This window comes from Anolis sagrei, chromosome 9, assembly GCF_037176765.1.
Source record: "Anolis sagrei isolate rAnoSag1 chromosome 9, rAnoSag1.mat, whole genome shotgun sequence".
Lineage (NCBI taxonomy): Eukaryota > Metazoa > Chordata > Lepidosauria > Squamata > Dactyloidae > Anolis > Anolis sagrei.
The window spans coordinates 4,692,941-4,707,358 of NC_090029.1; the positions used below are offsets into that span (position 1 = coordinate 4,692,941).

The 14,418-nt window shown below is 42.8% G+C and overlaps 1 protein-coding gene across 2 annotated transcripts in view; it reads left to right on the forward strand.

The window, feature by feature from the left end:
* OTUD7A (OTU deubiquitinase 7A) overlaps positions 1 to 14,418 on the forward strand; it is a 231,530-nt gene that overhangs the window by 4,478 nt on the left and 212,634 nt on the right. Inside the window, exon 1 of one of the 2 annotated variants that reach the window (XM_060755795.2) lies at positions 1,089 to 1,401. The exons of the other annotated variant lie outside the window; for it this stretch is intronic. The gene's annotated coding sequence lies outside the window, so the exon portion shown is untranslated. Of the gene's footprint in view, positions 1 to 1,088; positions 1,402 to 14,418 lie in introns of those variants that run through there. 2 annotated transcript variants of the gene reach the window in all.

A 14,418-nucleotide genomic window follows, 5' to 3' on the forward strand; every position in this document is an offset into this window, starting at 1 on the left:
TTATTATTATTCGCCAATACATCTCATAGTCCTAGACACTTGGGAAGTGTCCGATGTGTGTGTGTATTAATATAATAATAATAATAATAATAATAATAATAATAATAATAATAATTAGAGTAAAATAATAAATGTGATAATAATAAATAAAGTATTATTATTATTATTATTATTATTATTCGACAATACATCTCATAGTCCTAGACACTTGGGAAGTGTCTGATGTGTGTGTGTGTTAATAATAATAATAATAGTAAAATAATAAATGTGATAATAATAAATAAAGTAAAATTATTATTATTATTATTATTATTATTATTATTATTATTATTATTATTATTATTATTCGCCAATACATCTCATAGTCCTAGACACTTGGGAAGTGTCCGATGTGTGTGTGTATTAATATAATAATAATAATAATAATAATAATAATAATAATTAGAGTTAATAAATGTTATAATAATAAATAACTTATTATTATTATTATTATTATTATTATTATTCGCCACTACATCTCATAGTCCTAGACACTTGGGAAGTGTCTGATGTGTGTGTGTGTTAATATAATAATAATAATTAGAGTAAAATAATAAATGTGATAATAATAAATAAAGTAAAATTATTATTATTATTATTATTATTATTATTATTGTTGTTGTTGTTGTTGTTATTATTATTCGCCACTACATCTCATAGTCCTAGACACTTGGGAAGTGTCCGATGTGTGTGCGTGTTAATATAATAATAATAATAATAATAATAATAATAATAATAATAATTAGAGTAAAATAATAAATGTGATAATAATAAATAAAGTAAAATTATTATTATTATTATTATTATTATTATTATTATTCGCCAATACATCTCATAGTCCTAGACACTTGGGAAGTGTCCGGTGTGTGATCCATAAAGCCCATACCTTTCATATTTCATACCTTGACCCCCAGAATCCCCCCAACACCCCAATATGTCTTTGGTGAGGATGGGAATATCTCTCTATTTTGGTTCCAAACCCCAGAATAATCCTGGGAGGGGGCATTATTTGAGGGAGGCCCTCCCCTTCTTTCCTCGGCATCCTCTCTTCTCATCCTCTCTTCTCTCCTTCCTCCCAATTCATCTCTCTCTCTTTCCTTTCCTTTGGAAAGAACATTTTGCAAAAGGAAGGCAGACCGTCCCTGAATCCAGCCAGCCAGCCTAGCTTGTCAGGAGGAGAGGCGTCTGCATTGCAGGAATCTCCCTCTTTCTCTCCCTTCGTTCCCTTTCCTCTCCCATCCATCCATCCATCCATCCATCCTTTTCCCCTTCCCCCCAATTTGCCCAAATTGCTGCTCGGAAATTGCGTCTTGAACAGGGATATCTGGGGATGATGGAGGAGCATCACTTGGCCGGGAGCAGGTAAGGGGGGCAAAATAATAATAATCATAATCCCGAGGCGGCTTGGTTGGCTCCGAAAGGAAGGTCAGCACAAGTGTGGCTGCGGGTGAGACAGAAAATAGAAGGAATGGCTGGTTGGTTTCTTTGGGGGGGCTGGGGGGGGGGTATTCCTAGTGCGTTGGGTTCGACTGGTTGTGTCCTGCGTTGGAGCAAAACAAGCCCCCCCCCCCCATCACCCCAAAAGGGATAAAAGGTCTCCGAAGACCTTGCAGAAATGAATTGGGGTGTTTGGCAATCCTGGGGATAGCTGTTAGCACGTCTGGGGTATGAGTAGAGTCATATATATATATGGGTGTGTGTGTCTGTATGTATGTGTATCTATCTATCTATCTATGTGTGTATGTGTATTATATATATGAACACACACAAACCAGATATGCAGGCTCTCTCTCTCTCTCTCTCTCTATATATATATATATATAGACTGCATATATATATATATATATATGTGTGTGTGTGTATTATATATATGAACACACACAAACCAGAGATGCAGTCTATATGTGTGTGTGTGTTATATATATGAACACACACAAACCAGATATGCAGTCTCTCTCTCTCTATATATATAGACTGCATATATATGTGTGTGTGTGTGTGTACGTACTATATATATGAACACACACAAACCAGAGATGCAGTCTATATGTGTGTGTGTGTGTGTGTTATATATATGAACACACACAAACCAGATATGCAGGCTCTCTCTCTCTCTCTCTCTCTCTCTATATATATATATATATAGACTGCATATATATATGTGTGTGTGTTATATATATGAACACACACAACCCATATATGCAGTCTCTCTCTCTCTCTATATATAGACTGCATATGTGTGTGTGTGTGTACGTACTATATATATGAACACACACAAACCAGATATGCAGTCTATATATATGTGTGTGTGTGTATGTGTTATATATATGAACACACACAAACCAGATATGCAGGCTCTCTCTCTCTCTCTCTCTCTCTCTCTCTCTATATATATATATATAAAGAGAGGGAGAGACTGGTATGTGTGTATATATGTGTGTATATATGTTATGTATATGAATACACACAAACCAGATATGCAGTATGTGTGTGCATATATACATATACACATACATATATGTATGTGTATGTATATGTATATAAGCACACATATACATATACATACGCACATACGTACATATATGTGTGTGTGTATATGTATTTGTATATATGTAGATACATACTGCATATCTGGTTTGTGTGTATTCATATACATGACATACACACACAAACTCATATATATATATACACATGCTTCTCTCTCTCTCTTTCTCTCTCTCTATATATAGTGTGTATTCATATACATAATACACACACACACACTTATACATACATACCTCTCTTTCTCTGTATATCTATATCTATATATATATATATATATACACACACACACACGTATCAGCCTCTCTCTCTCTCTCTCTCTCTCTCTATATATATATATATATATACACACACATATATATAGACTGCATATCTGGTTTGTGTGTGTTCATATACATAACACACACATATATATATACATACCTCTCTCTCTATATATATATATACACTGCATATCTGGTTTGTGTGTTCATATACATAATACACACATATATACATACATACCTCTCTCTCTCTATATATATACATACCTATATATATATATATATATATATATATATATATAAAGACTGTACACATAGGGTGCGTGTGTTCATATATATATATATATATATATATATATATATATATATATATATGGTGTGTGTGTGTGTGTTTGTATGGGGTGTGTGTATATGTATATATATTTGTATATGTGTATATTCATACTCCATATCTGGTTTGTGTGTAAATATGTATATATATAAATGCCATATATATACATACATACCAGTCTCTCTCCCTCTCTCTCCCCCCCTCTCTCTCTCTATATATATACATACCCCCCTCTCTCTATACACATACTAGTCTATATATAACATGTATCTATTTTTATATGAAGACTGCTTGTACATATAGGGTGTGTGTTAATATATATATATATATATATATATATATATATATATATGGTATGTGTATATGTATGTGTATGTGTGTATACTACATATCTGGTTTGTGTATGCTCATATACATACCACACACACACACACACACATATATATAATATGTGCACATATATGTGTATATATATATATATATACACTGGTATCTATATAAGTATACCAATCTCCCTCCCCCCCTCTATATATATACATAACAGTATCCTTCTCTCTCTCTCTCTCCTTATATATATGTGTATATATATACTGTGTATAATATATACACACAGTGGTATCTATATACCAATATGTGTGTGTGTGTATGTGTATATATATATATATATATACACACACACATTGGTATGTATATATGTATTACCAATCTCCCTCCCCCCCTCTCTATATATACATACCAGTATCCTCCTCTCTCTCTCTCTCTCTCTCTCTCTCTCTCTCTATATACATACCAGTCTATATATAATATATATATATCTATTTTTTATATATAGATTGCTTGTACATATAGGGTGTATGTGTTCATATAACATATATCACATTCATAGGTGGATGCCTATTAATAGAGAGAGATGTTGATACTTATGCGTCCATCCGCATGCACACGGGATGTGCTGGCGTGTACCTATGTGCCCATGCCCCCCCCCTCCTCCCTCCTTCCCTCCCCCAACAAACTCTGCTTGCTGTCAAAGGCAGAGCCCGGCACCGGTTCGGAATAAGCCTCCGAGTTTGGGAACACCGTGCAACGAGCAATAATGTGCATGTCAAACACGATGCGGCGGCCAAGGGGAGTGGAAGAGGCGCGTTGCGAGCAGGGAACGCTCCCGTTTCTTCCTCCGTTTGCGAAGGCCGATTTACTGGGGAATATGGTATATTTAAAGCATGACTCGGTAATTGCGGGAATGTCACACCGGAAAAAAAATAATGTTTCTATGGAGACTCTTTGAAAGCTGGGAATGCGAGGATGACAGGGCCCGTGGGGTTGAGTTGGGTGGGTTGACGAGAAGGGGAAAAGATGGTCGATGGAGGGGTTGAGACAACAGAGGTGTTGTTGTTGTTGTTGTTGTTGTTGTCGCCACATCACAAACTGTTCGGCCTTCCCTCTTTCTCTCCCCTCTTTGCAGTGCATTAATTCTATCATAATGCATACCTTAATGGCATGCAATTAAATGCAAACCAGTACAAAATCAATAAGTATCTTGGATCTAAAGTGGACGCCGACGTAAATTATCGAGGGGTATTTTAGTAGAGAAATATTTCATTTGCTGCTCGTTTTAGAGGTTTTTCAGCCAATGTCATTCGGGGAGCTGCGGACATTTATATACACAACCCCACTCTCGCTACACATACGTATGTGTTTGTATATATCATTGCACACTTAGAGACAGAATTATAATGCTGGAAGAGACCTCGTGGGCCGTCCAGCCCAACCCCCTGCCAAGAAGCAGGAAGATCACATACAAAGCCCACCCGGCAGATGGTCATCCAGCCTCTGTTGACTTGCTGACCACGCAGATATGTATGCATGAGGGAGGGAGGAGTTATATCTATATAGGCCTGAAGAAAATATGTCTGTGTCTGTTTATGTATAGCAGTGGTTCCCAACCTTTTTTTGACCAGGGACCACATTGACCAGGGATCACTTTGATCAGGGACCACTTGATGAGGGCCCACTTGACCAGGGACCATTTTGACCAGGGACCACCTTGACCAGGGGCCATGTTGATCACGGCCCACTTTGATCACATACCACTTTGACCAGGGACCACTTTCATCAGGGCCATCTTTAAGCAGGAACCACTTGGCCAGAGACCCCTTGACAAGGGACCACTTGATCAGGGACCACATTGACCAGGGACCACTTCGACCAGGGTTGACCACGGCCCACTTTGATCAGGGCCCACTTGACTGGGATCACTTTGACCAGGGACCACCTTGACCAAGGACCACCTTTACTAGGGACCAAGATGATCAAGGCCCACTATGATCACATACTACTTTGACCAGGGACCATTTTTACCAGGGACCACATTGATAAGGGCCCACTTTGATCACATTTCACTTTGACCAGGGACCACTTGACCAAGGACCACTTTGACCAGGGACCATGTTGATCAGGGCCCACTTTGATCGCATACCACTTTGACCAGGGACTACTTTAACCAGGCACAATTTGACCAGTGATCACTTCGACCAGGGTCGAGAGTGACTTTGATCAAGGCCCACTTGACTGGGATCACTTTGACCAGAGCCCACTTTGACCAGGGACCACCTTGACCAGGGACTACTTTTACTAGGGACCACATTGATCAGGGCCCACTTTGATCACATACCACTTTGACCAGGGCCCACTTGAACCGGGGCCCACTTGAACCGGGGCCCACTTTGACGAGGGCCCACTTTGACCAGGGACCACCTTGACCAGGGACCACTTGACCAGGGACCACGTTGATCAGGGCCCACTTTGATCACATACCACTTTGACCAGGAACCACTTTAACCAGGCACCATTTGAACAGGGATCACTTCGACCAGGGTCAACCAGAGCCCACTTTGATCAGGGCCCACTTGACTGGGATCACTTTGACCAGGGTCCACTTTTACTAGGGACCACATTGATCAGGGCCCACTTTGATCACATACCACTTTGACCAGGGACCACTTTTACCAGGGACCACTTTTATCAGGGATCACTTCGATCAAGGTCAACCAGAGCCCACTTTGTTCAGGGCCCACTTGACTGGGATCACTTTGACCAGGGACCACCTTGACCAGGAACCATGTTGATCAGGGCCCACTTTGATCACCTACCACTTTGACCAGGGACCACTTGACCAAGGACCACTTTTACCAGGGACCACGTTGATCAGGGCCCACTTTGATCGCATACCACTTTGACCAGGGACCACTTTAACCAGGCACCATTTGACCAGTGATCACTTCAACCAGGGTCAACCAGAGCCCACTTTGATCAGGGCCCACTTGACTAAGATCACTTTGACCAGGGTTGACCAGGGCCCACTTTGATCAGGGCCCACTTGACTGGAATCACTTTGACCAGGGACCACCTTGACCAGGGACCACTTGACTGGGATCACTTTGATCAGGGACCACTTGGCTGGGATTGCTTTGACCAGGGCCCACCTTGACCAGGGACCACTTTTACTAGGGACCACTTTGATCAGGGCCTACTTTGATCACATACCACTTTGACCAGGGACCACTTGACCAAGGACCACTTCAACCAGAGTCGACCAGGGCCCACTTGACTGGAATCACTTTGACCAAGGACCACTTTGACCAGGGACCACTTTTACTAGGGACCACATTGATCAGGGCTCACTTTGATCAGGGCCCACTTGACTGGGATCACTTTGACCAGGGACCACCTTGACCAGTGACCACTTTGACCAGGGACCACTTTTACTAGGGACTACCTTGATCACATACCACTTTGACCAGGGACAACCTTGATCAGGGCCCACTTTGATCGTGTACCACTTTGACCACAGTCCACTTTCATCAGGGCCCACTTGATCAGGGCCCACTTTGACCAGGGGCCACTTTTACTAGGGACCACTTTGATCAGGGCCCACTGTGATCACATACCACTTTGACCAAGAACCACTTTTACCAGGGACGATGTTGACAAGCGACCACCTTGACCAGAGACAACCCTGATCAGGGCCCACTTTCATCACGTACCACTTTGACCACGGTCTACTTTCATCAGGGCCCACTTGACCAGGGACCATTTTGACATGGGACCACTTTGACCAGGGCCCACTTTGACCAGGGACCACTCTCCAGCATTAGTACCAAAAGGGTTACAAAGCAGTTTTTGGTCAACTTTAGATTCGGTTTGGTTACTTGTGGTGTTGATTCAGAAAATTGCCTTGGATAGACCACACCAACTTTAGTTTCTGATACAGAACACATGCCATCTAGTAGTCCCTATCTGCTCACCCACAGAAAAAAACATATTTAATTATCTAGAGCTGGTGTGGTCTATCCAATGCTATTTTCTGAATCAGGAACCCACATAACCCTAGGAACAGGCCTAAAAACAAAGACACCAAGAAAGAAAAATTGGTTGGGCTGTGTTATTATCCATATGTCTCGTGGACCTGATTTTAGGTCTCACAGCTGCGGTGTTTGGGTTGGGACCTACTGGTGTATAGGGATGGGAAGTTTAAAACTCCCTATGATACCAGAGAAGATTACGATTCTCAGATGTTTGTGTCTGATTGTTACTCATGTTAGCTGCCCTGAGTCCCCTTTGGGGAGATGGTGGTGGGTTATAAATAATAATAATAATAATAATAATAATAATAATAATAATAACTATTATTATTATTGTTATTGTTATTATTATTCAGTTCTTGTGCGTTTTTTCAGGCTATATGGCCATGTTCTAGAGGCATTTCTCCTGACGTTTCGCCTGCATCTATGGCAAGCATCCTCAGAGGTAGTGAGGTCTGTTGGAATTAGGAAAATGGGTTTATATATCTGTGGAATGGCTGGGGTGGGGCAAAGGGCTTTTGTAAGTTGGGCTAGGTGTGAATCTTTCCACTGACCACCTTGATTAGCATACAATGGGCTGACTGTGCCTGGAGCAAACTCTTCTTGAAAGGTGATTAGATGTCCCTGCCTGTTTTTCTCTCTGCTGTTTTTTCTGTTGTAATTTTAGAGTTTTTTAATACTGGTAGCCAGATTTTGTTCATTTTCATGGTTTCTTCTTTTCTGTTGAAATTGTCCACATGTTTGTGGATTTCAATGGCTTCTCTGTGTAGTCTGACATGGTGGTTGTTGGTGTGGTCCAGCATTTCTGTGTTCTCAAATAATATGCTGTGTCCAGGTTGGTTCCTCAGGTGCTCTGCTATGGCTGACTTCTCTGGTTGGAGTAGTCTGCAGTGCCTTTCATGTTCCTTGATTCGTGTTTGGGCAATGCTGCTGCGTTTGGTGGTCCCTATGTAGACTTGTCCACAGCTGCATGGTACACGGTAGACTCCTGCAGAGGTGAGAGGATCCCTCTTGTCCTTTGCTGAACGGAGCATTTGTTGGATTTTCTTGGTGGGTCTGTAGATGGTTTGTATGTTGTGTTTCCTGATCAGCTTCCCTCTGCGGTCAGTGGTTCCCTTGATGTATGGCAGGAACACTTTTCCTCTGGGTGGATCTTCATCTTGACTCTCGTGGCTTGTTCTTGGTTGTCTTGCAGCTCTTCTGATGTCCAAGGTGGAGTCTCCCTTGGCCTGGAGAGCCCACCTGAGGTGGTTCAGTCCATCTTGGAGGAGGTGGGCTTCGCAGATTCTTTTTGCACGGTATGCCAAGGCTTTAATGGGGCTTCTTTTTTGACTTGGGTGATGGTTGGAGTTTGTATGTAGATATCTATCTGTGTGTGCGGGTTTTCTGTAGACGGTGGGACCCAATTGTTGATCTGGTTTACGGATGACTAGGACATCTAGAAAAGGCAGTCTTCCTTCATTTTCTTTTTCCATAGTGAACTGGATGTTTGGGTGGATGCTGTTAAGATGTTCCAGGAACCTGTTGAGTTCTTCTTCTCCATGGCTCCAAATGGTGAAGGTGTCATCCACATCTCTGAACCATATGTTTGGGTGGATGCTGTTGAGATGGTCCAGGAACCTGTTGAGTTCTTCTTCTCCATGGCTCCAAATGGTGAAGGTGTCATCCACATCTCTGAACCATATGTTTGGGTGGATGCTGTTAAGATGTTCCAGGAACCTGTTGAGTTCTTCTTCTCCATGGCTCCAAATGGTGAAGGTGTCATCCACATCTCTGAACCATATGTTTGGGTGGATGCTGTTAAGATGTTCCAGGAACCTGTTGAGTTCTTCTTCTCCATGGCTCCAAATGGTGAAGGTGTCATCCACATCTCTGAACCATATGTTTGGGTGGATGCTGTTAAGATGTTCCAGGAACCTGTTGAGTTCTTCTTCTCCATGGCTCCAAATGGTGAAGGTGTCATCCACATCTCTGAACCATATGTTTGGGTGGATGCTGTTGAGATGGTCCAGGAACCTGTTGAGTTCTTCTTCTCCATGGCTCCAAATGGTGAAGGTGTCATCCACATCTCTGAACCATATTGTGGGCTTTTTGGTTGCTGTCTCCAGGGCTTGTTCTTCAAAGTGTTCCATGTAGAAGTTAGCTATGACCTGGCTGAGGGGGCTCCCCATAGCTACTCCATCTTTCTATTCGTAGAATTCATTGTCCCACTGAAAGTAGCTGGTGGTGAGGCAATGGTGAAACAGCGCCGTGATGTCTTCTGGGAACCTCTGGTTGATTATTGTTGTTATTATTATTATTGTTATTATTATTATTATTATTATTATTATTATTATTATTATTGCTGGGGTCCTACTGGAGATGGGAAAACAACAGTCTTTAAAGGAGAACCACTGAGGATTTGGAGAGGTTTTTGGATGCTCTTGCTTTCCCCATGCCCAGCAACCTCCACTACAATTTTCCTTCCATTGTTAGAGGGGAAAACATGCCCCCATTGCATTCCTTCTGGTTGTTTTTCCAGTTTAGGGGTTGCTGCAGACTGTCTTTTTTATGTACAGTAGGTAAGGTAAAGGTTTTCCCCTGACATTAAGTCCAGTTGTGTCCGACTCTGCGAGTTGGTGCTCATCTCCATTTCTAAGCAGAAGAGCCGGCGTTGTCCGTAGACACCTCCAAAGTCATGTGGCCAGCATGACTGCATGGAGTGCCGTTACATTCCCGACGAAGCAGTACCTATTGATCTACTCATATTTTGCATGTTTTCAAACTGCTAGGTTGTGCCACGTTGCCAGGGCTCTGCCTTATTTAGGTAGAGATGAATCAAACTTCCAGTTTTAACAAACAGTTTAATTAAAACAGCACTTACTTACTTGCTGGCTGTTTTTATAGTCCAAAATATAAAACACAAAGATAGCACTCAGCTACAGAATAAACAAAAACTGATAGTAAAAATAACTTCGTAGTCAAAAGGGTCCAGTCCAATGGTCAAATGCCGAGAGTTCAGTAAACAAAGTCCAGGGATCAAGAGCCTATACCAGGGGTCTTCAAACTTTTGAAACCGGGGGCCAGTTCACGGTCCCTCAGACCGTTGGAGGGCCGGACTATAGTTTCTTTTAAAAAAAAAATCAATAAAAAAATTCCTCTGCACATTGCAAATATCTCATTTTGCGGTGCGGAAGGGCCCTTAGAGGGAGGGGGTTCTTTCCAGCCCTCTTTAGGCAGTAATTCCAGGAGCAGAGAATGGGAAATCTTCCTATTTCTCATCTGAACAAAATCTGGCTACCAGTATTAAAACTCTAAAATTATAACTGTAAATAAAGAACAACACTCAAACACAGGGGAACTCCAGACAAGAAACAATCAGGGCCAGCTAATCACCTCTCAAGAAAGGATTCTCCCTAAAAACTGTCAGGCTATGAAATGGACATCAAGGTGGCCAATTGAAACATTCATCCCTACCTCCGACAGACAAGAGTTCTTTCTCCCACCCTGGATCTTCCACAATTTTCCTAGTTAAAGGTTTTCCTCTGACATGAAGTCCAGTCGTGTCTGACTCTGGGGTGTGGTGCTCATCTGCATTTCTAAGTCGAAGAGCCGGCGTTGTCCGTAGACACCTCCAAGGTCATGTGGCCGGCATGACTGCATGGAGTGCTGGGGCAGCCTCCCTTGGCTGGCTCACGCTGCCCATCCGATGGCAGTGTGAGCCTGCCAAGGGAGGAGCAGCCCCACACGGCCTACTCGCAAGGTGCTTTACGTGCGAGTAGGCCACGTGGAGCAGCTGCCCTTGACTGGCTCACGCTGCCCATCGGGCCTGATGGATAGTGTGAGCCAGCCAAGGGAGGGGGTGGGGGTGCTCCTCCTCCGCGGGCCAGATAAGTGCCCTTGGCAGGCCGGAAGTGGCCCGCGGGCTGTAGTTTGAGGACCCCTGGCCTATACCATAGTCAAAAGCCAGTCCAAAGGTTCAAAGTTCCAGGGTTCCAAGATTATAGGAAACAGGTCAGGATACCAAAAAATCCAACAGACCTGGGGGAAAAACCAGCAGCATCCACCACCAAAATACAACAGATACTTTTCTCCCAAAGATCAGTCCCAAGGCTAGCTCCTTAAATCCAGTAACACCCAGCTGCAACTCATCCCCTGCACACCTCCATCCCTAATTGTTTTCACCCATGAACTCCCACTTACAGATTACCAAACCTTCTAGAACTAATACTCACATTAACCCTTCCATCACCAACCATCAACTGCAGAAAATATGACAGGTTGGCAGAAGCTGGGGCTAACAGTGGAAGCTCACTATGCTCCCTGGATTCGAACCTGTGATCTTTTGGTCAACAAGTTCAGCAGCTCAGCGGTTTGACTTACTGCAACTTTATGTAGAGTCTCGTTTATCCGACATAAACGGGCCGGCAGAACGCCGGATAAATGAAAATCATAGAATCATAAAATCAAAGAGTTGGAAGAGACCTCATGGGCCATCCAGTCCAACCCCCTGCCAAGAAGCAGGAATATTGTAATGTTCGTTGGTGGGATTAACAGAACTCAAAAACCGTTGGACGAATTGACACCAAATTTGGACACAAGACACCTAACAACCCAATGTATGTCATTCACTAAAAAAAATTGATATTGTTATTTGGGAGTTGTAGTTGCTGGGATTTATAGTTCATCTACAATCAAAGAGCACTCTGAACCCCACCAACGATGGAATTGAAGCAAACTTGGCACACAGTTCTCCCATGACCAACAGAACATACTGGAAGGGTTTGATGGGCAGTGTCCTTTGGTTTTGAAGTTGTAGTTCACCTACATCCAGAGAACACTCTGGACTCAAACAATGATGAATCTGGACCAAGCTCTACACGAATACTCAATAGGCCCAAATGTGGACACTGGTGGAGTTTGAGGAAAATAGAATCTTGACATTTGGGAGTTGTAGTTGCTGGGATTTATAGTTCACCTACAATCACAGAGCATTCTGAACCCCACGAACGATAGAATTGGGCCAAACCTCCCACACAGAACCCCCATGTGGGCCACAGCAACGCGTGGCAAAGGACGGCTAGTGGAAAGTAATACACAGTGGGCGGGCCAAATGATAAGCGATAAGCGAAGGTCGGATAAGCGAGAGACTGCTGTAGTTTCAAATTATTTGCAATTTAAGCGTTTGTGATTGTATACTTTACGTAGAAACTTTTGTGAACTGTAGGTGAAGGCCTTAAGAGCTAACCAGGTTGTGATTTAATATATCGTCAAAGGCTTTCATGGCCGGAATCACTGGGTTGTTGTAAGTTTTTCGGGCTGTCTGGCCATGTTCCAGAAGCATTCTCTCCTGACATTTCGCCCACATGTATGGCAGGCATCCTCAGAGATTGTGAGGTTTGTTGGAAACTAGGAAAATCGGGTTTACGTATCTGTGGAATGTCCAGGGTGGGGCATTATATATCTTTTTCTCACCCTGGATATTCCACAAGTATATAAACCCAATTTTCCTATTTTCTAGCAGACCTCACAACCTCTGAGTATGACTGCCATAGATGCAGGGGGAACGTCAGGAGAGAATGCTTCTGAAACATGGCCATACAGCCCAAAAAAACAACCCAAGTTCTAATTGTTGGACAAAATGAGATAAGATAGGGATGATGGGCATTTTGTGCAATATTGCATGTCTCTTTCTGTTGTTGTTGTTGTTTTCCAAAACCCATGTTGTGAGATACCTAAAAGTTAGTGGTTCCTTGTATTTCAGCCAGATCCTGACTCGGCCACGATAGTAAACAAGATAAAGCATATTTATCCAAAGACATTCCTTTGTTTTAACGTGGTGAGATGTGTTCCATACTAAGCATGCGTACTCAGCAGCAGAGTAGCAAAGCGCAAGGGCAGATGCCGTCAGTGTGTCTAGTTGTGATCCCCAGGTTGTGCCAGTCAGCTTTTGTACAATATTGTTTTCACGCCCACTTTTTGCTTGATATTCAAGCAGTGCTTCGTGTAGATCAAGAGCATGGTCCAGAGTAACTCCCAGGTATTTGGGTGTGCTGCAATGCTCTAGTGGGATTCCTTCCCAGGTCATCCTCAGAGCTCGAGATACTTGTCTGTTCTTAAGCTGAAAAGCACACATTTGTGTTTTAGATAGATTAGGAACCAGCTGTTTTTCTCTGTAATAAACAGTAAGAGCTCCTAAAGCTTAGGAGAGCTTCTGTTCAACCATTCCAAATCTCCCTGTTTGGGCGGTGATGGCATGATCGTCAGCGTAGATGAAACGCTCTGTTCCTTCTGGCAGCGGTTGATCATTTGTGTAAATGTTAAACATTGATGGAGCAAGCACTCTCATAGAATCATAGAATCATAGGAGGGATTCATAGGAGGGAACTCCCTCCCTTAGGGAGGGAGTTCCACAGACGGAGGGCCACGGCCAAGAAGGCCCTGTCTCTCGTCCCCACCAATACAACAGTACGTGTGAAAAAGATCTTGGAGTCCTCGTGGACAACAAGTTAAACATGAGCCAGGAATGTGATGTGGCGGCAAAAAAAAACCAATGGGATTTTGGCCTGCATCAATAGGATCATAGTGTCTAGATCTAGGGGAGTCATGCTACCCCTCTATTCTGCTTTGGTTAGACCACACCTGGAATATTGTGTCCAATTCTGGGCACCACAATTCAAGAGAGATATTGACAAGCTGGAATGTGTCCAGAGGAGAGCGACTAAAATGATAAAAGGTCTGGAGAACAAGCCCTATGAGGAGCGGCTTAAGGAGCTGGGCATGTTTAGCCTGAAGAAGAGAAGGCTGAGAGGGGATATGATAGCCATGTATAAATATGTGAGAAGAAGCCACAGGGAGGAGGAGGGAGCAAGCTTGTTTTCTGCTTCCCTGGAGACTAGGACGC